At 36.8% G+C, this 23,659-nt stretch overlaps 1 protein-coding gene and 1 long non-coding RNA gene across 9 annotated transcripts in view; one reads left to right on the forward strand and one right to left on the reverse strand.

Moving 5' to 3' along the window:
* The window catches only part of GUCY1A1 (guanylate cyclase 1 soluble subunit alpha 1), a 68,316-nt gene that overhangs the window by 43,494 nt on the left and 1,163 nt on the right, over positions 1-23,659 (reverse strand). For 2 of the 8 annotated variants that reach the window (XM_073232548.1, XM_073232545.1), the window contains exon 3: positions 8,769-8,865. The exons of 4 other annotated variants lie outside the window; for them this stretch is intronic. The gene's annotated coding sequence lies outside the window, so the exon portion shown is untranslated. Of the gene's footprint in view, positions 1-8,768; positions 8,866-23,293; positions 23,647-23,659 lie in introns of those variants that run through there. 2 more of the 8 variants (XM_073232547.1, XM_073232549.1) reach the window with 2 other exon arrangements.
* On the forward strand, positions 536-23,278 carry LOC108408487 (uncharacterized). The gene is made up of 4 exons (XR_001856010.3): positions 536-1,262; positions 4,745-4,847; positions 5,221-5,320; positions 13,776-23,278. It is a non-coding gene; the product is annotated as an uncharacterized lncRNA (long non-coding RNA).

Here is a 23,659-nt window from a genome sequence, read left to right on the forward strand (position 1 = left end):
GTGCTCCTAAAAGTTAATCCTCATCAATCTTTTCGTTCTTAACATACTTGAATTCTCCATGCCATTTGCTTTTGCTTTTTCATAATTCCCACTCCCATGGATTCTCTAATACATGGGGTTGCCTTCCACTTTATTCATTCATCTGTTCCTTTGCTCACTTTTTATTCTATTCAACAAATATTTATGGTTGGTCTTCTATGAGTTAGGGAATCTTCTAGATACAAGGGTCGAGCAATGCCTAAAGGTGATTGCCTGCTTCACGGAGTTTACAATCCAACAGGAAAATTATTCCCAGCGCATCAGTTCCAAGCATGACACAGGTTTCAAAAGAGGGAGGCACACAGGAGCGCAAATCCAGAATCCAAAGCCAGATCCCGGAAGGAGGGACATCTGAGCCAAGCTGTGTCCCCAAGCCAGGTAAAGGGAGTTTCAGAGAGAAGAGCATGATTGGAGGCCAAGGCAGACCTAGTCATGTTTTAGAAACTGAGAAAATCCCAGGCTGGCTAGAGCATAGCATCCAGAATGACAGGTGATGGTGGTGAGAGAAGATAGGCAGCGGTCAGGGGTGTGGCGGGCTCTGGAAACCACATTAAACCAATTAAGACTCTGTTTTATGGACAATTAACTGAATGGCTAAGAAGTAAGAATGTAAATGGATTTGATTATATTTTTACAAGATTATTGGGAATACAGAAAGAGAAATAAGTCAAAGTTGGAAAAGGTGGCTCATCTGGGTTGGACTAAAATACTGACGCTGAGGAACAAACAGTGCATCAATCCCAGAAGTATTTCAGTGAGAGAACCCACAGGCCTTGGCCACTGACCAGATAAGGGGGTGAAGGAAAGGGAGGACACAGTCCCCTGGCTTTAATTCTCAACACCACAACCAAGGTAAGACTCTTAGGCCCATGGAGAGCAATCAAAATAGTCCATAATACAATTTCCGTTACTTTGGTTATTTAATCATAACTAAGCCCAGATTTGGGGTTTTCAATATTACGTAATGCCTTGTGGAAGCTGGAGTGCTCCAACTTTTACTGCTAAAATATCCTTTTGGAAAGCAATTTCTCCTTCAAAAGCCCAGACATCAGAATGCTGCCTCCAGCTCACATGACAGGCCAGGGCAGCCGCCTTCCCCACACTGCATTCGCAGTTCACTTTATGTAAGCGTGAGGTGTCTCCAGCTGTCTTTAAGAAGAGTGGAGGGTGCTTATCTTAAATTTTTTGTAACTAGAGAGTATGAATTCTTCATTAAAAATAAGGTGAGTGGGATTCAAAACCTTGTTCATTGGATTTAGTAAGTAATAGCAAAGTTTAGTATACTCAATAGTAGGGAGATTTTAACTCTAAGAATCAGTATTATGTGATTCTCAATTTTTAATATCAAAATATTTATTTTATAATTAAATAGCAAAATATTTGAGCCTATAAATCCTAAATATCTGTTTTTAAGATTCTCCAGTGTGATAACTACTGAAATTTGAATATGTGCAGTTAGCATCTCTCCAATTTAAATATCATTATCACTTATGGTAGCTTACAGGTCACGAAATCAGTTTCAATATTTTGTTCCTGAACTATATGAACAATTTCCTGCAGCTATTTCTATAATTCCTATCATACCTACTTTGCTAAAATGGTTCCTTGCAGAGACTTAGTCACTTAAAAATAAATCTACTGAAAAGATAATAATTATTATGAAATGATTTTAATGTAATTCTCTTTACCCCACTAAAAGCCATTTTGTTTTTTTTTAACCTATTTTCAGATAAATACTCTCTATTTCTATGTGAACTGGCTCAGACACAATAAAAAATAACATCAGTATAAAGTACCAGCCATTCTAGTTCCCAATTCACCCCATGTTCTTCCTTTCAGCTCGGTCTGACCATATGTCCTGTCTTGGAAGTACTCATTACAATTTTCCTTTATTTTTTCCTTATCTCCATAACTCAGCAAGCTCAGCATTTTCTTATAGTCCCTTCCCATCAAGCTACTTTCACTTTTTTTCCCCCTTAACTTAGGTTTACAGTCACTGTAGTACAGTTTTCATTAGAATTAAATCTATCTTTTAACTAAGCTGGTATTTTTTCCAGAATTGTTAATTGCTTTTGTTAGTGCTTGTAATGTTTACTATGAGCACTAGTACTCATAACTTCACCTCAACTTTCTTCATCTGGAAAATAGGGATACTAACAGCAACTATGTGACGAGTATATTGTTAAAGCAAACAAACAGGTAAATATAAAGCATGCAGAAAAGTACCTGGCACCCAATATGTGATAAATCCATGTTGAGTATCTAAATTACTACTTAACAGTAATGTGACAATGGACAAGTTTCTTAACTTCACTCAGCTTCTGTTACCTTATTTGTAAAATGATAAAATGGTGACAAAACAGTATGAAGGCTTAGAGAAATACTTGCAAAGGCATTGCACAAAAGAATCATGTTAACAGAAACACTAAAATGAATGATTGACAAATTGATCTTCTCAGAAAGATCTAGTTATGTTTTATATTGATGACACCTTTTCTTACTACTTTTCAAAGACTGTTTAAGGGAACTCAGATATACAGAAGTGCCTGGTGCCCTATAAATACAGAAACAGTCTTCACTTAAAGAACATTAATGAATACCAAGAAAGTAATATCTTTGTCAATAGTCAGGGTTCCTTTCATGGAATCACAAATAATAGTGTTTATAGCACGGCACAGAGGAATAAGATTCTATTTTGGTTTTACATATAGTTATATCAGCTAATAAGTTGCATGTCAAATTTATTTAATAAAATATTAGAGTAAAAACTAAGGAGTTATGCTAGATTTTAAATCTTTTTCTACTCATTAAACCAAACCTGTTATAAAAATCAAGCAAGTCTTACGTCATTACAGTACATGCTATTTTCTATATATCCAAATTATTCTCAATGTGGAGAATTTTCTAACAAAATAAACTCATAACAATCAAGCTGAAGTAGAAAGTCTATGGTACCTGATTTTCTACCCCTAGAATTAGAGATTGACAAATGTTAGTATTTGTTACACAAAGAATCTTATCTCCAATCATTGCTTTTACATAAGCTAGCTGTTCTCAATATTGACTCAGTGCTACCCTTTTTATCTTCTTAACTTATAAATGTTTATTTTGTACAAAGGTTAAATTAAGGACTAGGACAAGTGATATACTCACTGGCATGTTAATTTTAGTATATTTATGAAATCTAGGGAACTCACCCAAGTATGATTAAAATAGGGTTTCTGACAAGAGTGAAATGGATTCTGGGACTGCTTGAAATGCCTATGGAACATCTGAATTAACATTCTGAACAATGAGGAGATACTAAAGTGGCATCATCTTTGAGGGGAAAGGGTGACCTGATGAGCACAGAATTCACCCTATGGTAGAGAAGAGTCAAATGATCTTGACTCTAACCTGTCATATTTGGAAAGAAGATTCTGGAAAAGATATAATAGTGACCCTCATGATTTTTCTGATCTAACCTTTGGAACTTTTCCTGACATTCTTGAGGAAAGGGTCACAATCTAGTAGAGTCATGAAAACTTACGACTTGTAAGCACTGCTGGAGATAAAACCTTATCCAACCTAATCAGGAACAAATTAATCAAGAAGTATAGAAAACAACAAAGAGAGAAAACCAAGCAGAATAGAGACAAATATATCAAGAGTAGAGGTGCCAGGGGGTATGGAGACACCTACACTGGGCCAGGAAAGTCAAAGCTAAACCACCACTGAGGAGAACACGGGACAGGATCCTTTAGAGCAGTGCTGGCAAACGCTGGCTGGCCTGGGTGGTAAAGCCAGCCAGCTAGTGCTTTGTATCCAGTCCTTGAGGTAAGAATGATCTTTATGTTATTAAATGGTTGAATAAAAATCAGAAGAAGAATAGTCACGGTATGTGAACATTATATGAAATTCAAATTTCAGTGTTTATAAACAAAGGTTCATTGGAACACACAGCTATGTTGTAACGTAATACAAATATGTATTTGGTCTCTGCCTATTTCCTGGCACACAGTTCCTAAAACCCTTGGAATCTCAAAAGTGTTAAGTGTCTTTCTTAAGCTATTGAGGTAACTGGTGTCTAGGGGATCCTGGATGGCCTCAGGATGTGGACTGGTAGTAAGAGGAACAAACCATCTTTAGAGGGTTAGAACTTTCCATCCCACTCTGATCTCTGGAGAGAGGAGGGGTTGGAGGTTAAGTTTATCACTAATGGTCAATGATTTAATCATTCATGCCTCTATAATGAAGCCTCCATAAAAAAATCCTAAATGAGGGTGTTTAGAGAGTTTCTGGATTGGTGATCACACTGAGGTGCTGGTAGGGTGACCTGCCTATCCCCCAAAGCATGCTCTATTCATTTCTTCCATCTGGCTGTTCCTGAGTTGTACCCTTTCCTAGTAAACTAGTGTTCCACTTGGGGAAATATAAGCAAAGTGACCCCGAAGGCTGAACGGACTGTGAGATCAAAGAAAGAGGCTGACAAGTCCAGCTCGTACACCATCGAGGTTCACTGTGGGGAGCTTACCTACAGAAGTTTGTCTGGCAGCTGTAGGATGCTTAGATCTCCACACTGCTTTGTGTTTAGGGGAGCTAATTTATAGAAGCAAGGAGAAAGGGTCTATGTTCAGGGGGAACATCTATGTGTTTAGTAAAAATAGGGGCTGATGTCTTACCAGTGTCATTAATATGGAATCTGTGGAATGCTCCCTGGTTGCAGATAAACCATATGTGGGGAAGGGGTAAAATGAGTCCAGCTGAGGTCATCGCAGCAGACTTGCCAAGATGGTTGTCTGTCTTGCTCACAGACAACACGCACCATAGTAAGTAAACTGTTTTCCTGATTTCTGTGAACTATTCTAGCATATTATTGAACCCAAGGAAGGGGTTGTGGGAACCCCAAATTTATAGCTGATTGGTCATAAGTACCAGCGTCTCAGATTTTTAACTGGCATCTAAAGTGGAGGTAGTCTTGTGGGACTGAAACTTTAACCTACGGGATATGATACTAACTCCACAAGTAAATAGTATCACAATTGAATTGAATTGAATTGAATTGAATTGAATTGAACTGAGTTGAATTAAATTGAATTGCCTGCTATTGTTGGAGAATTGCTTGGTGAGGAAAACTCACACATTTGGTGTCAGAAGTGAAATATTGAGAGAGAGGAAAAACATGAATTTTTATTTTCACAGACTCATTCCCATTTATGTATTGTCTATGGCTACTGCTTTTAAACTACAGCAGAAGAGTCGAGAAACTGTGAAAGAAACCACATGGCCAGCAAGGGTTAAGGTATTTACTAACTTGTCCTTTATAGAATTGGTTTTCTGACCTCTGCTTTAAAGGGCCACCTAGGGCATCACATACATTCTCTCATTTAACCTTTAGAACACTCCTATGGGGAAAGGTATGTGTGGTGTTTGTGTGTTTGAGTATTTTTTACACAAAAAGAATCTGAAACATAGATTAAGTAACTTGTCCTTGGTCATTGCTAGGAAGCAGGAGGAACAGGAAATGAACCCAGACCTGACTGATCAGAGTCAATGCTATGGGGTAGCCTTGAGAAATGAAGGGCTTTTTATATACCACAGTGATTATTACTCAAGTTCCCCTATAAATATAATCTAGGAAACAAGGATTACATTTATCTGCTGAATAGAAGACAGAAGAAAATGAAAGGACAGACTGTTGGTTATACTGATTGAGGGAATCGAAGTAGAATTAGAAGACAACTAGAAAGATTGGGTATCCGACATTTAAAGGATCTTTATGGCAAAGCAGAGCAATAAATTATGGGAAAGCATGTTTTTTCAGACAAAGTTTCTTTTAAAAATCCTAGGGAAAAAGCTAACGAAAGTGCAAGAAAAGAGCTAGATTGGAGTTATGTTGACACAGAGAGAGCTGTGTTTTGAATAAGGCCTCCCGCTCTGCAAATCACTGGACACTTCCACCCCGGAGGCCCAGGGGAATGTTCCTCTGGAAGCTCCTGAGGGCACAGGCCCTGGCCTGGCTGGAGCCTGGTGGCCAGTAGGGGCCTTCCTGCACTGTAATTCAGCAGCACAGCTCTTACTCCTGAAACAGAAAATGACTTCTGTCACCAACGCTGGGACACAGATCCTTGGTGCTCACACTGGGACCAGGCCAACAAAACGTGCAGCAAATCCCAACAGAGTCAATTCTTTCTGAATTTCATGTACGATTAATTTAGAATAAACCATTTCCAGAAAAGAATTTTGGCTTCTGAGCATGTACTTTACAGATATATACTTGAATCATCACAAAGTTACATGTGAGAAAGGCTTGAGTTCTTCCCCACTAAATCCAAAACCATAGCCATATTTTTTAACACTTTCTCTCCTCTAACTGATTCTAAAGAGGGAGAGTTGAAAGAAACCTTCCTGTTCACAGTAAAGCCCAATTCAGTATCTCTTTTTTGTTTTAGTATCTCTTATATGAAAGTCAACATGAAGACACAGGCATTTGCAATAATAGAAGTTTATGTAAAAGAGGTGTTAGAAGTTATTTTCTGCAATCCTTCCCACTGGAGATGACAGTATGCAAGTCCAGATTTTAAATAACTTGGCCCAAACTCCCAACTTCCTGAGGGAGAAGTAAGACAAGCCTCAGGCAGTTGACCACCGGCTCATAGTTCACCCCAATACAACTGTGATCACCTCCTCAAGTGAGATTCAGACAAATCCTCCTCCTTTTGTGGACCCCCAACTGAAGGGACTACTTTAAGAACAAGTTAAGACTTACCTACTTTCAGCTCAAGTCCCACACTTAAATCATTGGAGAGTGATCATAAATACTTCATTGTAGTCCAATCAGAGGCCCACATCTCATCTACACATCACATAATATTAACACATAGTATGAAATTGTTTTGGCTGTCTATAGTTTATAAAATATTTCTATAGACTCATTTTCCTGATTTTCTCATCACCTTTTGCACTTTTTCAAGAAGCTATCTTTAGTTCCTTTTCAATTCTCTAAACATATTTTCTAAATAACCTTATTCATTATCCTATCCTTTCCACTTAATTGAAAATTAGGTATGTTTCCAGCCTTAATCTAACTAGCCAATGTAGATTACAATTTATTCAACTGTGGACTTTCAGTAAATTATTTTAAGTTGTAAATAAAACACAGAACTATTGGCTTGAAGTCATCTGGTATAAATAATGGAAGGGGTACAGACAGCGTAAATTCTTATTATCAAATGCATATACTATTTTCCCTAGATCTTTTGTAAATGCAGACACTAATACACATGTGTAAATAACATACAAGTTGAGAAGAAAAATTTTTCAAAAAGCTTTCCTCTATATTTTCCTTTTCTATTTTATTATTTTGTTTTGCTATCTTATTTTTGTTTTTATTACTTATACTTTTCTATTTTTTTAGTTTATTATTTAATTTTTACCTGTTTTGGATGGGAGAAACCTCACTATACATAGAAATTTATGAAATTCACAACAAGGTCTGCCAAAAAAAGCTAACAATGCTCATGTGATCCCCTGCATTACTCTTCCATTTCACTATTAAATTGGCAAATGAAAAAACATACATGCTTCCTATAGATCACTGCTCTATCAGAAGCACTAAGCACAGTATCGTGTATTGTTGGGCAACCAATAAATATTAATTAATGTCAAAAATATACAATAGAAGGCTACCAAGTACACCCAATATACAGGGCAAACAGAGGCAGAAAAGCTATAAAATATAAGTAAAATGAGGCTAAACGGAGCCTGTAAATTGTCTTGTCTCTTGAAAACAAGTTTTATAATGAATCATCAGTAAATCAATCTATAATTTAATCAATGTTTGCCGAGCTTCTGAAAAAGATAAAACTATTCCTTTCTTTAATTTTCTTCAAAATCTAGAATAGGTGATAAATATTTTCTTAAATAGCTATACTAGAAAGTGGGGAACAGGTAAAGTAAAGGAATGATGTTCATAAGAAGTATCAGTTTCAAGCAGTGGCAGCAAAAGGACGACCAGGAAAAGCTTGTAATGCATGGAATTTGAACTTATTTTTGAAAATGACTATGGTTTAGACAAAAAGTAGTTAGCAAAGGGCATGCTGTAGAGGGGGAACAGTGTAAGTGAACGTGAGGAATGAAGGAAGTTGTGGGAAGGGGCAGGAAAGGATGGTTATTAGAGATATTATGAAATTAAAGTTGGCATCATGTGGCATCTGAGTAGCCTAGAGGAGTAAGATGATTCTGAGGTTTTGTCTGGAAGGATAGTGATGCCATTAATAGAAAGAGGTAAGAGCAGTAGGCTTGGGAAAAGGGATGTAGAGTTTTGTTTTACATACGTGGATCTTAAACCATCTAGGTAGAGATGCTTTTGAGAACTGTAGTCTAATTAAGGAGTATATAACAGACTAGAGATACCAATTTGTGGTTCTCTACATAGAGGAAGCCATTAAAGTCAGGAATTTAATTCAAACTGTTCAATATCAAATGGCTGCCTGTAGAGAGAGAAGATGGCCAAATTCAGCATGCTGGGGGAATATTCATATACAAGAATCGGAGAAGGATGTTATGACTAAGATGGAGAAGCAGCAGAAAGAAAAATATGAGGAGAATGAAAACAGAAGACGACACATGTTCAAAAAGAATGTGTGTTGCAAACTAAAGTGGGTAAGGAGGCATATTAATCAGCTTGGGCTGCCATAACAAAATAACACAGCCTGGGTGGCTGAAACAATAGAAATTCATTTTCTCACACTTGTGGAAGTCCAAGGTCAGGGTGCCAACACGGTTGAACTCTGATGAAAAAGTTCTCTTCCTGGATTGTAGATGGTTACACCTTCTTGTTGTACCCTCAAATGATGCAAAGAAAGAGAGAGAAAACAAGCTCTCTGGTGTTCTTCCTTTAAGGACATTAATTCCATCATGAGGGTCCCACCCAGACCACATCATCTAAATCTAATTATCTCCCTACGGTGTCACCTCCAAATGCCATCATTGGGATTTTAGGGCTTCAAAATAATGAATTAAGGGGAGAGAGGAACCAGTTCAGTCCATAGAGGACTACTAAAGCATATCATCTGACTTTTAGATTAGAAAGACATTTATAGCTTTAATCAGATAAATTTCAGTAAGAATAGTGGGGGAGAAAAAATGAAATCAGGAGTTTTGGTGTGGAAACGCTACAGAGTAATTGATTACATATTACATTCAGGCCAATGTATTGAGGAACAAGTTTGAAGAAAGGATTTTGAGGCTAGGGCAGTTCTTGTCTTTATGTATATTGGCAGTAGTTTTCTGTAAATAGAAATATTACATAGAATACAAAGTTAGCTCAAACCAAGTCAATAAATATACAGTCTTCCACTTCCGACTGAATTATAGAAAACCATGAGACTCCCACTCCAGACCTAATAATATGAACTAGCTAAATAAGCTACGCAATCACAGTTCAAAAGAATCTATCAACGGACATCTATAAAAACTACAGTTAAGAGTCATAATTAAGGTGAAGGAGTTAACATTTTCCCATTAGGATCAGGAACATTAACAAGGACATCTCTTCTCACCATATCTAATCAACATTGTACTGAAGTTAGATCAGAGCCATTGCAAGAACTTAAGAAAAAGAAATACTAGGAAAAAAGATTAGAAAGAAAGAAGTGAAAGTATTCCCATTTGTTGTATGTACATATAATTGCTAATGTAGGAATCCTCAAGGGATCTATAAAAATACAACTAGAACTACAAGTAAATTTAGCAAGGTTGCAGAATACAAGGCTAGTCTACAAAACCCCATTGTTATTTCTGTACAAATAGTGAGCAACTGGGAAGTATGTTTTTAAAAATCCATTTATAATAATGTCATTAAATATAAAATTTTTATGAATAAATACAACCAAAGGCTTGCAAGTCTCCTATATTGAAAAATACAAACACTTGTAAGATAAATTAAGGAAAGTTACTTATTCACTATATCATGATATACCATGAACCTGATATAACGAGATACTAGATGTATCATGATACAGCATAGATCATGCTACATTGTTAAAGTATCAATTTTTCCTAAATGATCTTTAGATTCAGTACAGTCCAATCAAAATCTGAGCCAGCATTTTAGTAGACATTGAAAAAATATCTAAGATTTAATGGACAACATATAATAGCTAAATCAATAATAAAGAAGAAAAAAAACACTGAAACAGAACTAATTTAAAACATTATAAAATACAGTAATCAAGACAGTTTGACACTTGGACGAGATCAATGGATGAGAGGGTCCAAAAAACAGATTCACACTTGAGTACTCAATTATTCAACAAGCATATCAAGGCACTTCAATGGGAAAATAAAAATTTTTTCAATAAACGATGTTGAAATAACCGGATAACCATATGGCAAAAAGCGAACTTTGATCTATAGTTTGTGCCATACACAAAAATGAATTCAATATGAACTACAGACTTAAATGTAAAAATTAATACTTCTAGAAGAAAGTAGAAAAATCTTTTTAACCTTGTATGAAGCTAAGATGTTTAGAAAGGTCAATCAACACATGAAACATTAAAGAAGACAAACCAGATTTCATCAGAATTTTTTGGATTTTGCTTTTCAGAAGATGTCACCAAGTAAACAAAAAGACAAATCACACACTGAGAGAAAACATTTGCCACACACACATCAGCAAAGGAATTAAATCCAGAATATATAAAGTTTTATAACTAAATAAGAAAAGAAGCAAGTCAGTTAAAAAATGAACAAAATATCTGAACATATTTCACTAAAGAAGATACATGCCTAGCCAATAAGTAACTCTTCATATGTTTAATAATATGAGTGGTGAGGCAAAAAACTATTCAAATGTCTACTACTAAAAAGTTTGACAATACCAAGACTTAGTGATGATGACGGATAACTTGAATTTTTCATTATTACTGGTGGGAATGTAGAAAGAACAACCACTTTAGGAAGCAGCTTAGTGGTTGCTTAAAAATATTAAAAGTGCTCTATTATACCACCCAGCTATTCCAGTTCTAGGTATTTACCCAAGAGAAAGGTACATATATTCAAAACAAAAGACTAGAATGCAAATATTCATAGTGACTTTGTTTGTAGTAGTCAAAAACAATTTAAATGTCTTTAAACATGTGAACGACTAAAAAAGATGTTAAATAGCCAAACATGTGAAGGACTATTAACTCAGCAGATACATGCAACAAAGAAGATAAACCTCTAAATCATTATGCTGTGTGACTGAGCCCACAAATAAAGGCATACATACTGTAACATCCTACATAAAATCTAGGTACTGCAAAACAAATCTGCAAACACAGTGATTGCCTGGCGATAGAAGAGGAGGAAGAAACTGATTGGAAAAGGTAAAGAAGAAAACTTTTAGGGGTAACAGAAATGTTATTTTTAATCTATTGTGGTAGTGGTTTCACATTCTTTACATTAATCAAGTTTTATCCAAATATAATTTTATAGAGAGGTTTATTATACCTATGTTATATCTTAATCAAATAGTTAAAAAAAAAAACCTCAGTCAAAGGCTCAAAGAAACTTAAATGAACTAGATTCCAACATAAGTAAATAACAAGCCCTAAGAGAGAGCATGGCTATTTTCACCCCCTATGAAGTAATGGTGAAAGGTACAGAATTTCCCACAGGCAGGGGTCAAAAGAAGCCAGCTTAATGGTTTCCAAACTTATAACTGATGCACAGCAGATTAAAATCCTGAGGAGCTCCACAATTTAGATTAAATCAGTCTTCCACACTTGCAACCCCTGTGCCAAGTATTAGGCACACACACCTTGATACATGACACATGAACCAGAAGAAAAGTGACTCATGGTCAAGTAAAAACAGTTAATAGAAACAGACCAAGAAATAGCCCAGATGTTGTGTTGTCAGACAAGAACTTTAAAATAGCCATGGTAAATATAAAGAAACCAAAGGCACTGTTGGACAGCATGCATAAATAGCGAGTTGCCATTGATCAATGGGAAATAAAGAAAGGAAAACAACTGGAAAAGCTAAAAACGAAAAATACAATATCAGAAATAAAGAATTCCATTTAACCAGAAAGGGTCAGTGAACTTGAAGTCAGGTTAAAAGAAATAACCCCAACATAAATACAAAGAGGATAAAGAACAGAAATATGGAAGAGCATCTGAAATCTGTAGAACAATATCAAAGATTTAACATACATGTATTTAAAGTACCAGAAAATAAAAAAATAAAAAAAGATGGAGGAGGGAATGGAAGGAGATGAAATATTTGAACACAGAATGGCTGGGAATATTCCATATTTGATGATAACCCTAACTTACAGATCCAAGAAGTTTAGCAAACCCCACATGTGATACATACAAAGAAAATCACACCTAGGCACATTGTTATCAAATGAGTGAAATTCAGAGATAAAAAGAAAACAAAAACAAAAACAGCCAGAGGACAATGCAGACTAGCAAATAATGAAATAAAAATGTAAGGTCTGATCTTTAAAAAAAAAAGCCTGTCTATGTTAAATTATATATCCAGCAAAATATTCTTCAAAATTAACATAAAAAAGTTTCCTAAACATTACAATCATAACTTGACACAGGTAGAAAAATGCAAAGATACTTTGTTCATTTTAATTTGACTGTATTTCCATCAAAATTCTTTTGAATGTATTAACATTTTCTTGTTCTATGTGTTTTATTTGGAAGTTCACACATCCTTGAAACCAAACTCTAAAAACTCATTACGAAAAAAAAAACAAAACTCATTACATTAGAGTCTAATCTGACTACTGTATGAACAAATGCTATTGATCATATGCAAAATCACTTCCAAATCATTAGAAAAACTTGTCTATAGGTGGAAAAGGTGAGACAGTGTAGTATTTAATATGGGCATTCCCTGGCAATAAACACTGGTTCCACCACTAACTCAATGTATGGCATTAAGCATATCACTTTTCTACTCTTGACTGTTTCTTCATCTGCAAATTAAGTGGTAAGAGTAGAACACTTCCCAATGGGTTCAATAAAGGTAATCCCATTTTAACAATATTTGGAATATAGTATGTGCTTAATAAATGTTGACTATTACTACCTGAAATTAGACATAAAATTATTTTAGCACCTTTATGTTACTTTGTTGAAGGCCCCGTTGACCTAAAGCAGTAGTTCTCAGTGCGGTCTGCAGGCTACTGGGGATGCCTAAGACCTTTCACAAGGTCTGCAAGGTCACAGCTAGTTTCATAACAGTACTCAGACATGTTCTGCCCTTTGCATTCTCATTCTCTCAGAAGACAGCTTTCCAGAAGCTATGTGAGATCTAACAATGTCCAACAGCTCACAGAATGTGTGTCTGTGTAGAATTTTCTTCCTGTGTTTAGGATATAAATGTATTTTTAGGGATTAACTCAGTTTGTTCTTACTTTGTTTAGGGTGTAAATGTATTTTGGGGGATTAACTCAGTTTATTCTCAAAACTTCTACTGTGTTCTTCCCAGCTATCACTGGTTATACCTGCTGTAATCTCTGTAACCTCATTATTATCCAATGCATCATCATTTTGAAATACTTCAGTTTTTCTTGAGCCTACATAAACATACAAGAAGTAACTATGCTTTGCTGTTTCATTTTGCTGTCATATTAAGTTATTTTAGCTTTTCTAAATTTTAAAGTTTCACTTAAACTCATTATTTCAGAATTGAATAATACTTATTCTAATTAAAAAATTCATTTGTATCTTTCATTTATATTTAAGGATGGATTCTTGGCTTAAACAGATGAGATTGGATGAATATTCTGAGTCTACAACTGCACCATCTCCATCTACCTTGGTTATCTTGACAGTTTCCCAGTACTTAGAAAACCTTTCTGATGAGATCAGTGGTTCTATTAATGAACTTCATTTTTTTAATAGTGTATAATAAAGTGTAAAGCATGTCAACATTGGGAAGATCTGCAAAGTTCAGTGTTCTTATATTTTCCAATGAGCATGCTATCACGAAATCACACACTAATAAAGTCCCCACTCACAGAACAATGGATTCTAATGATTTCCGGTCCCATACTGCAAGCAACCTTCAAGTAACGATCCCTTCTCAAATTCTGAAATTTTATACTAAAAAACCACAATTATCTGACTACACTATTAAACCATTCCTCCCTTTTCAACTATTTTCAGTATAAGGCTGATTTTTTCATATACTTCAACCAAAGCAACGTGAATTTGTTAAATGTTAAAAACATACTTAACTCTACACAGTGATAAAATGGTGGGTTCTTTTATCAAATGCACAGTTATTGCTTACAAATGACATATTTTAAGTTCACATTTCACCAACCTTTTGAATAATACCACATCACTCTCTCACAGGCTTTACCTCAACGTCATGCATGCTGTTATCTAGTGCATCCTTCTGCCCAATGTTGGACAAGACAATGTCTTTCCTCCTTAAAGTTTATATTCTGCTCTGGATTCCATCACAACATGCTTTCTCCAGGGCCTTTCTTCATAATTACTCTACCTACAAATTCCTTAAAATCTTTAATCTTTATTCTACCTCATTTCCTGAATTCATCCAATCATCCAACCATTCACACATTCATTTGTATATCCTAGAAATATTTATTAAATACCTACTACCGCATTCTAAGGGATGTGGTTTCAGGAATTAAGGCTGAAAACAAACAAATAAAAAACAACCACCACTAGACTCTTAAGGAGGTTCTCATGGAGGGATTAGGATGTGGACTTACAAAACACACAAATTCTGTTAAGCGTGATCTACCATGACATGTTATGGGGACACACCTAACCCTGACATGGTACATTGGTAATGCTTCCTCAAAAAAAAGACATAATCTGAGTCTTGTAGAATAAGTAGGAAATAACAAGGCAATGAAAACAAGAAAAAGTATTCCAAGGAGCAGGAAATATAAAGGAGCAGGAAAATATGTGCAAAAGACAAGGAAACAAAAAAGAGCTTGGTGACAATTACAGCAAATACATTATGGCTATAACACAGCATTTAAGTAAGAGAATGATTAAGACTTTGAGCTGCTGAGTTACACAGTGAAGTATGGCTGTCAGATTATCTGCCTGAAATTATGAACACTACATGATTTCTACACCACTTAAAATAGTTTTTAACACATGGCATGCAAGCAAAACTTCTTGACACTCACACAATAACCAATGATTATTTGTCAAAGATAGGTAATGGTATAAAAAATCATAGTCAAACATCATTTTGTTGTGCATAAAACAGACTGTGACACCACACAGCTATCAATTTCCACTATGTGCAGAAACAATTCCAATATTAAGATCAAAATAACTAAGCTGATTTTACTCTGGTTTGACCTGAAAGATAATCAGGGCCACAACATGCTGGTGAGGAAAAATGTTCTAACTACCCCCAGTTAAGACACTTCTTCATCAGCAATGAAAAAAACTAACCGGAACAAACCTCATGAGGCAACAGCTCTTCCCAAGACCTTCTCTACTATCTTTTGACATTCCTTTTCCCTTCCTGTTTGAGTACCATACTTTTGTACAATGGACCCCACTTGTATCTACCTTTATTTGTATGCCCCACATGCTGGGGCTTTCAGTTTCTTTTTTCTCTTACCTGTAAAAGTCTACATCCAAGAAACCATGCTATTAGAATGATGACCGTGTTAGGTGTCACATAGCTTCTGGAAAGCTGTGCTGTATACTTCTGAGTGAATGAGAATGAGAAGGGCACACGCTGCCTACATTCTGTTATGAAACTAGCTCTGACCTTGCAGATCTGATGAAAGGTCTCAGGCATCCCCCCCCAGTCTGCAGACTGCACTTTCAGAACTACTGCAGGAAAAACTGCGTTCTGTTATTGAGCAAACAGGGCTGTCCTGCTCCTCTGTGTGAATGGTTTTCCCACGGTCTCCTAGAGACACATCCAAAGACTGCATCCATCCAGAGGACTGGCCCTTGGGCAGGACCAGTGGATGAGAAACTTGTGGAGCATGGCCTTACGACACCCGTCATAGGCAACCTTCTTGCTTTTGGACAGCCAGTAGGTGAGCTGTAGATGGTAACCCCCTTAAGACAGGTTAAATTCTTCTAGCTTCAAAGGGAAGGGGAAAAAGAGGAGAGAGGCGAAGACAGCAACTTGAGTTAGGTTAATTTACTATCCAGCCAAGGTACAGACTGTTATCAAGAAATACCACAGCTCTCCTGCATACCAATGCTGATTATGTTTTAGCATAAGATGATAGAAGAGTTTTAAGGACTCTGAGCCAGTCACCACAGAAAAGAAGGGAAATAGGTGCCATGGCATATTAAATTATTCTTTGGGGTAGTAGACAAAGAGGAATGTTACTGACAATTAGCCACTGAAAATATTTTAAAACATTAAAAAAATGAAATTTTACCCAGAGTTTTCACTGGGAAGACTGTCTTTTGCTAATCACAGTTACAAATGTGTAGAACCTATTCAGTACAAGAATATTTTGTTTTCAATCTGTACATAGCAAGTATTGACAGCATTGGTATGTTTATCCAAATCTCTTCCATGTTATATTTGTAATCCTTTAAATACTTCACTCATGGTGTTAATTTAATTAAACTTTATGCTCACAAACACACAATTTAGAAGTTCATAGTATATGAATGGAACGCTGAAATTCCTTGGCCTAAGTTTTATTAACTTAATAATATAAACCATGTATCATTTAACTACTTAGGGTATACCTGAAGCTGCAGAATGATTCAAAATTGAGAATAAGCAGCTAACAATTTCAGTATGTACATATACAATTAAACTATAAAATAAACAAAACATCTAAAACTAAAATAAAGGAAAATAACACAATTTCTCTAATAAAAACACAGTATTAAAGTTATAAGATTTCTCAACCTCACAGATGGAAACACAGGATGCAAGGTAAGAAGCCAAATAATTTCCTAGTCAAACCTAGAAATGCACATTAAACTTCAAATAGTTGGAAATGATTTACGAAGGTCTGGTTAAAAGTAATGTGTATGCCATATCCCTTCCCCAAATTCAAAAACCAAACGGTTCCACACTGCCTAATAAAGCAGACTTAGCCTGCCATCCTAGTGTTTTGTATCATAACCCCTCTTTACATTAAATCTTTTTTATAAATATTTCCCAATACAGCCTCATTGCTCTAAGAAGGTCCACATCACATCACACATTTTTACTGAGCACTTATAGTCCACAGAGCACTCCTATTAGGTGTCAGTGAATAAAACGAGAACTAACTGGGAATGGTACCTCCCCCTACAATATCAGCCCAATGGGGAAAACTGACAATTCAGCAAGCGGTTAGAGCACAGTCCCACAACGTGATGGAGGGGTACAGGGATTTGCAGAAACACACAGACTGGGAAGATTCAGGGAGAGATTCTGAGTTTGAGACTTAAGGCATTAGCAGGTATGAACCTCTCAAAGACCCAGCAAGGAAAGGAAATCTGGAAAAGGAGGGTGGGTAGTGATATTTTCCACAGAGGAATACTTCAAAGCATTACTCAGGCTGCTTCTGGAGTAGGTTCTGCAAGCTGTGGCTTGGGCAGACTTGGTGTTGCTGTTTCTCCCTCCGCACCTCGGTTCCATGTGCACATGCCACGCACCCCCCACACCACATCGCGCCCAAACAGCTGCTTCCTACGGTGCTCCTTTCCTTTGCTCTGCCTGGTCTCGCTCTTCTCTACATTTAAATCCTACGGGTCTTGCAAAGCCCAACATCCTGGTCTCCTTCTAAAGTCTCCATGAACTGCTAGATCTTTTCTAGAAAGCCTTTTTAAATATATCCTTCCTGCAGAAAGCTCTCCTTTCTTTCAAGTTCTTTAGAACTTAATAAAACGGGCACCACCAATACTAAGCTCATCGTTAAGTCCTTACATGCATAATTCTGAGACTATTTCTGGGTTCTGTTATCTCCCTGTGCACACTTGAAAGTCCCTCAAGTCATGGACTGTGTCATAATAAACTTTTCTTTGTATCTCCCTCAATGACAAGCATAATCCATAATAAACTTTACTGTGAGAAGTACGAAGAAGTAACTAAACCTCTGAGTGTCATAAGATACAGAATATAAACTGAAGCTTTCAAATATTACAAATTAAAAAAGCTCCCTTTAATTCATGTTATTAAAAGATGAAATGATAATGATGCTTTTATTAGATACAGGGAAAGCATAATGACTACAGGGGGATGAGGAAATTCAAATGTTGATACATGACAAGGCAGGCAGACTCCTTTATTTTTGTTTTGGTTCATCTCCATTGCTCAAGAAAATAATATTCATACCAGCAAAAATTAGGCAAGAATCAAATAACAAATTTGAAGTCCAAAATACAGTCTGATATGAAATATTCTACATGAGCTTAAATATATTCATGTGGATTACATTGATTACATTACAAAGTACTGAATGCATTTGTGAATGAGAGAAAGGAACAGTTAAAATTATCTTTAAACATATCATGATGAAGAGAAGGGTTGATAGAGAACAAAGAATCCAGCCGTTGTCTCAAATTTCAAAATGGAGTAGGTGGATTCCACCAACTCTAGCCTAGAGAACTTGACATTATTTCCAAGCATGATTCTCAAGAGATTCTTATAACGATGGTATGTGAGCACTTGAAATGGGAAGTGTTGTGACCTTCAAGCTAGTGAGAGGTCATGAGGAACATACCATTATAAACTAACTTAGTGTTATTTCCTTTTGCTTTTAATACAGTTACTTAATGTCTATTCTGCAGAAAGTGGAAATGCACTTCAGCAAGGAATCTGACCAAGGTGTCACAGTATACTCTTGGGCCACACAAAGGAATATAAACTCCAAAGCAAGTGTTACTTGACTATATAACTAGTTGAACAGCTTTATAAAGAGGACTAATTCATGGACTCATTACAGCACGAGGAAGGTATCTGGGATCATGCCAATGTCTTTCCAGTTCAGCATTTTACACAGTTCCTTGGATAAAGATATAATTGTATCCTGATCAAATCTGTAGATGCCTTTTAGTTGGGGAGAATGGCTAATCTGTATCATGGAATCAGAATCCAAAAATATCTTGACCATCTGGAACAAAAGGTTAACTAAAGGTAAAGATTAAATCTAACTGCAGTAAGTATTTTTAAGTCCCCAATCAAGTGGCCAGATGTACAATTAGGGAGAAGAAGTATATTTGCAAAAGTATGCAGAAAGATGCATCAACAGCATACTATGGATGCAAAAAAATTCTAGAGGACAGACAGATTTTAGGATAATTTACTCTATGGTACTCTATGGCGGACATTACCCAATATATCCAGTTTTAGAGATCAAACTTTAAGAAAAACAGGAGTTCAACCTGAGGAGAAATTCGCTGATAATAATGAGATCTTCAAATCACACCAACTGAGGGTGAGGAAGGACCTGAAAATGACTATAAAGAGTTGTCATATATGAAAGCATATTGTATAAGTTCTCTCGGAGGTAAAAATTGGGATACAAAGTAAGGTGAATGGTACAATTAAACACAAGAGTTCTTATGCTCAGAGCAGGTCAAATAAAGAAATGTCTCCTACATTCAAAGTGAATCTTGATAGCTTACCCAAACTGACCTTAACATTTTCTGTGAATTTGGAAAGCAGGTCATCTGGTTAAGGGTAATTACAGTGGACTGGAAAACCTAGAAAAATCTGGAGTATGTATTATGGAGAACTGGATATGGAATTATCCAAGAAAGGATAAAATAACTTCCTAGTCCTGATAGCTGTCCCTCAAGCTGAAGGCAGAATGAATCAGGTTCTGCTGGGTCTAGTGGCAAGAGATCTGAGGGCTGGAGCAGAGTTGACATTGCTGTTCCAGATGAGTGATAAGTAAAGAGAGGAAAACATGAATAATTAGGGGGCGGGGACAAGGAATAACAACGGGAGAAGAGGGTGTTGGCTAGTGGTAAGTGGAATTATTGGAAGGACAGGAGATTGTGGTCAGAAAGAGAACAAAATTCTCAGCTTTTTCAGGGGTGATTCTGAATGTTGAAAAGACCCAGGTAGGAAGGGAATCCCAAAGGGAAGCAGAGCAGTCAGGATCCTATGAAGGCCAAACGTGTGGACACTGAATAAAATCCTGAACAATGACAGCTGATTAAAATGTAAAATGAAAAACCTCTTATTTTAGATTCCCAAGAAATGTAGAATATTCAGGCCACTAAGCACTGGCAATGGGGAGAGGGTAACACAAGTAAAGGATATAAACTTAGAAAGACGAAGAGTGATTGGGCAGTGGTGCAAGAAATAAGTGCATAAGCAGTTCTGGGCAGGCTGGCAAACATTTGAGGGAAAAGCCAAAGGAGCGTCTCTACAGGTCCAAGACAATTCCATTCCACGTAGGGGGTCATTGCAAAACAAGCATTGCTTCTTAAATTGTATTCTTGAATGTTATAACCCACAGCATCAAGGTGTAAAAGATCAATTCAAGAATTACAAAAACCACACAATTAAGCTTATTAGACACCTACCACGTGCCAGGCACTGGGAATCCCAGGATGACTATCCTGGGGGAGATTTGAGTTTGGGAGGAATGCAGACATTTAAACAAGTATTTGTAATGCAGTGCGGCAGTGAAAGGGGATATGTAGAGGTCAAACCTGGAGGGTATCTCAGGATTAAGTTTTCCTTGATCTGCCCAGCTTCCTTCCCCCAGGGTGTTCACTCCCAAAGCCATTGTCTTCTGTTGGCTTCTTGCTAATTCCTGCTATGGTGAGGAGGAGGAGGTGGCATGTGAGTTAATTAATTTGAGCTGCCTTTGGTTTTCTGAGATTAGCTTTAGTAAAAGATTATTAATGGCCAGAACGCATTCTAGGTAAGCAAAGTTAATAGCTACAAATCACATTTTTGTGGCAAAGAGGGATCATGCCCAGAGCCTCTCAGGTTTTATAAGGTAGTCATTCTCTCCCGCTGTAGGCTGAGAGAAGTGCTGGCCTGAAGCTCTTCACTCCTTGCAAAGAATTCCATTCATAGTCCATAAACCACAAGGCTGTAGGAGGATAAAGCCTACTGGCCTGAACCCAGGAGAGAGAAAAATCTAAAATGTCAGACCCTTCCAAACTGAGAGAAATAAAAGCAGTAAATGTGGTGCAGGATAGTTAAAAAATTACTTCAATCCCAAATAAATCAATTAGCCTATGGGCAACTAAATTTGTTTTTGTGAAGACCTAAAAATGTCAAAATCTCTTCTTGTATTTAGGTCAGGATGGAGATACCCAAAACAAAATGACTGCACAGGCACCTCATACATACTTTCTGAAAATCTAAATAGCCTAGAGAGTAAAAGCCATTGAAATCATTGATAATTTACACAGAAAAGTATTTCTACAAATAACGCAGAAAAGTACCAAATAGTAACATTTCAGAACATTTGCTTGGGCAATATTTATAATTAAGTGATATAAAAATCAGTGCCATAAAAATGTGTGTCCTGGCAAATATAACATATAGAAGATATTCTTAATAACTTGGTAACTAATTTCCTCCCATTTTTTTTCTAATAGCACACCTTTTTGGCTTGATTTATTCAAATATTGCTTTATCTCTCCATTTCTCTTTACCTAGAAAGATTCATTCTTAGGGCTAGTTTGATTTTTACCTATTTCTGGAAAAAGATTAGAGGTTTTTTTGGGTACATACATTGTTTTAAATTGTAAACAAATCGATATTCTATCCCCTTCACATATTAATTGTTAGCAAATGCAGCCCACACATGTAAATACAGGATTTATTTTCCCTTGTATGGTTTCTGATAAAATGTAGTATTATGGAAAATCTTAATTTATCAAAAAAAGTGATAGTGATTAAAGATTCAAATTTTTTGTTTGAAAAATGGCTATGACAAAACTGTTGAAATTTAGGTACAAAAATACTTTACTGACATATTCATAATAGAAATCATTTTAGTCATCAGTCACTTCTTTAGTTTTTAGTACAATATTAAGTAAAAGTTTCCCAAAATAATGCCTTAAAACAAGATTACTTAAGAAAACACAACTGTAACAGATAGAAGGGCTAAGGTTTGTGAAGTTTTCCACATCTTTTCCCTCTGGTGGTATTTAAGTAAAATACCTAAACACTTCCTTATACATTCTCTAAATGAGAGACAACTACCTTAGACATGTCATTTTATACCTGGACATCTAGAAACAGTGCCTTTAAGGAGTGCTTTATATTCATACCCTATGAAACACCACACTACTCATTACAAATTTCTACCAAAAAAATTTGACCTAAGTTTCCTAACAGATACATTTAAAACATACAAGAAGGTCTAATATATATGAAATGTTAAATCATTATAACACTATTCTTGTATTTTGCCTATTATTCTTTCTGCAGATTTTATGAAGAAAGCTTATTGTTTTGACAAGAAAAAGTATAGTTTATGAATTTTAACTCTATGGTTCTTATTTTTCTATTGGGTAAAAAATTTCTTTGGATTTCTGAAAACCCTGTGCTATCTCCCTAAAAATGTAGCTGCTCTAATGTTTAAATGCAGTTTCAGGGACTTCATGACCCTTTGAAACAGATCCGCAGAACGAATAGTTTAACAACTGAACCCAGCATAGACTACACAGACAACCTCCACTAAAACACTAAAAGCTTTTTGACAAATTAAGGTTGGCTTTGGAATTTTACACAACCATATTGTTGTTACTGATTTTTATCACTCTTCATAATACAGCCACTCCTGAAGAAAAAATATAGCCATTTTAGGAAAGCAAAAGATGAATTTTACACTAAAATACACATTGTTTGGAACGTAAATGTAAAAGTTTATCAGGTGCTCCACCATTTATCTATATGTAACCTGACGGCTAACCATGTTCCTACCAAGACTAGTTCTACGAAGTAGGTAGACATTTAAAGAAATTATCATTGGAGGACTGATCCTCAAATATCACTACTGATACGTGATAAATGGAGCTCAAGTTATGTGTGTGGTGTGTATAAATTACATACAATTTATATACATATAAATTACAACCTTCTGGTTTACTTCAGAAAATACAAACTGTTGTATCAAGTTCAAGGTGAAGAACAACAATGTGAAACAAGTGAGCAAAAATGAAAGACGTACGAAATCCATAGCCTTAAGTCACATGACCACACCGCAACGCACAGCCCCTTACACAGATGTCACAGGGAGGCTGCTCAGCCCACCAAGCTCGGGCAGCACACACACATTCCCGCGCGCGGAGCCGGTTGTGCGTGATCGTCTGCTCACCATTTCCCCAAGTGCCGCAGTCAAAACGAACAGAGAAATCGGGGTCCTGAGCAGGCGCGCGCCCACACACGCGCACACTTACTCTGGGCCGAGCCCCGAGCAGCCCCGCTGGAAGTTTGCGGGCTGCCTGCTCTAGGCAACGCCGCGGTCCCAGCTGCGGGAGCTGCAGAACCGCGGACCGCCCGCCCCCGCAGCAGCCGGAGGCACGAAGGCGCGGTGGAGCGCGGCGCAGCCGCCTGACCCGGCGGGCGCGGGAGTCCCGGCGCCCCTTGGCTTCTCCGGCCCACCCTCGCGGCCGCGGGAGGCCACGGCGCTGCCCGGCGCCCGGCCGTGGGAGAGCAGCGGCCCCGGCGCCCCCCGCGCGTT

This window comes from Manis javanica, chromosome 3 (assembly GCF_040802235.1).
Source record: "Manis javanica isolate MJ-LG chromosome 3, MJ_LKY, whole genome shotgun sequence".
Lineage (NCBI taxonomy): Eukaryota > Metazoa > Chordata > Mammalia > Pholidota > Manidae > Manis > Manis javanica.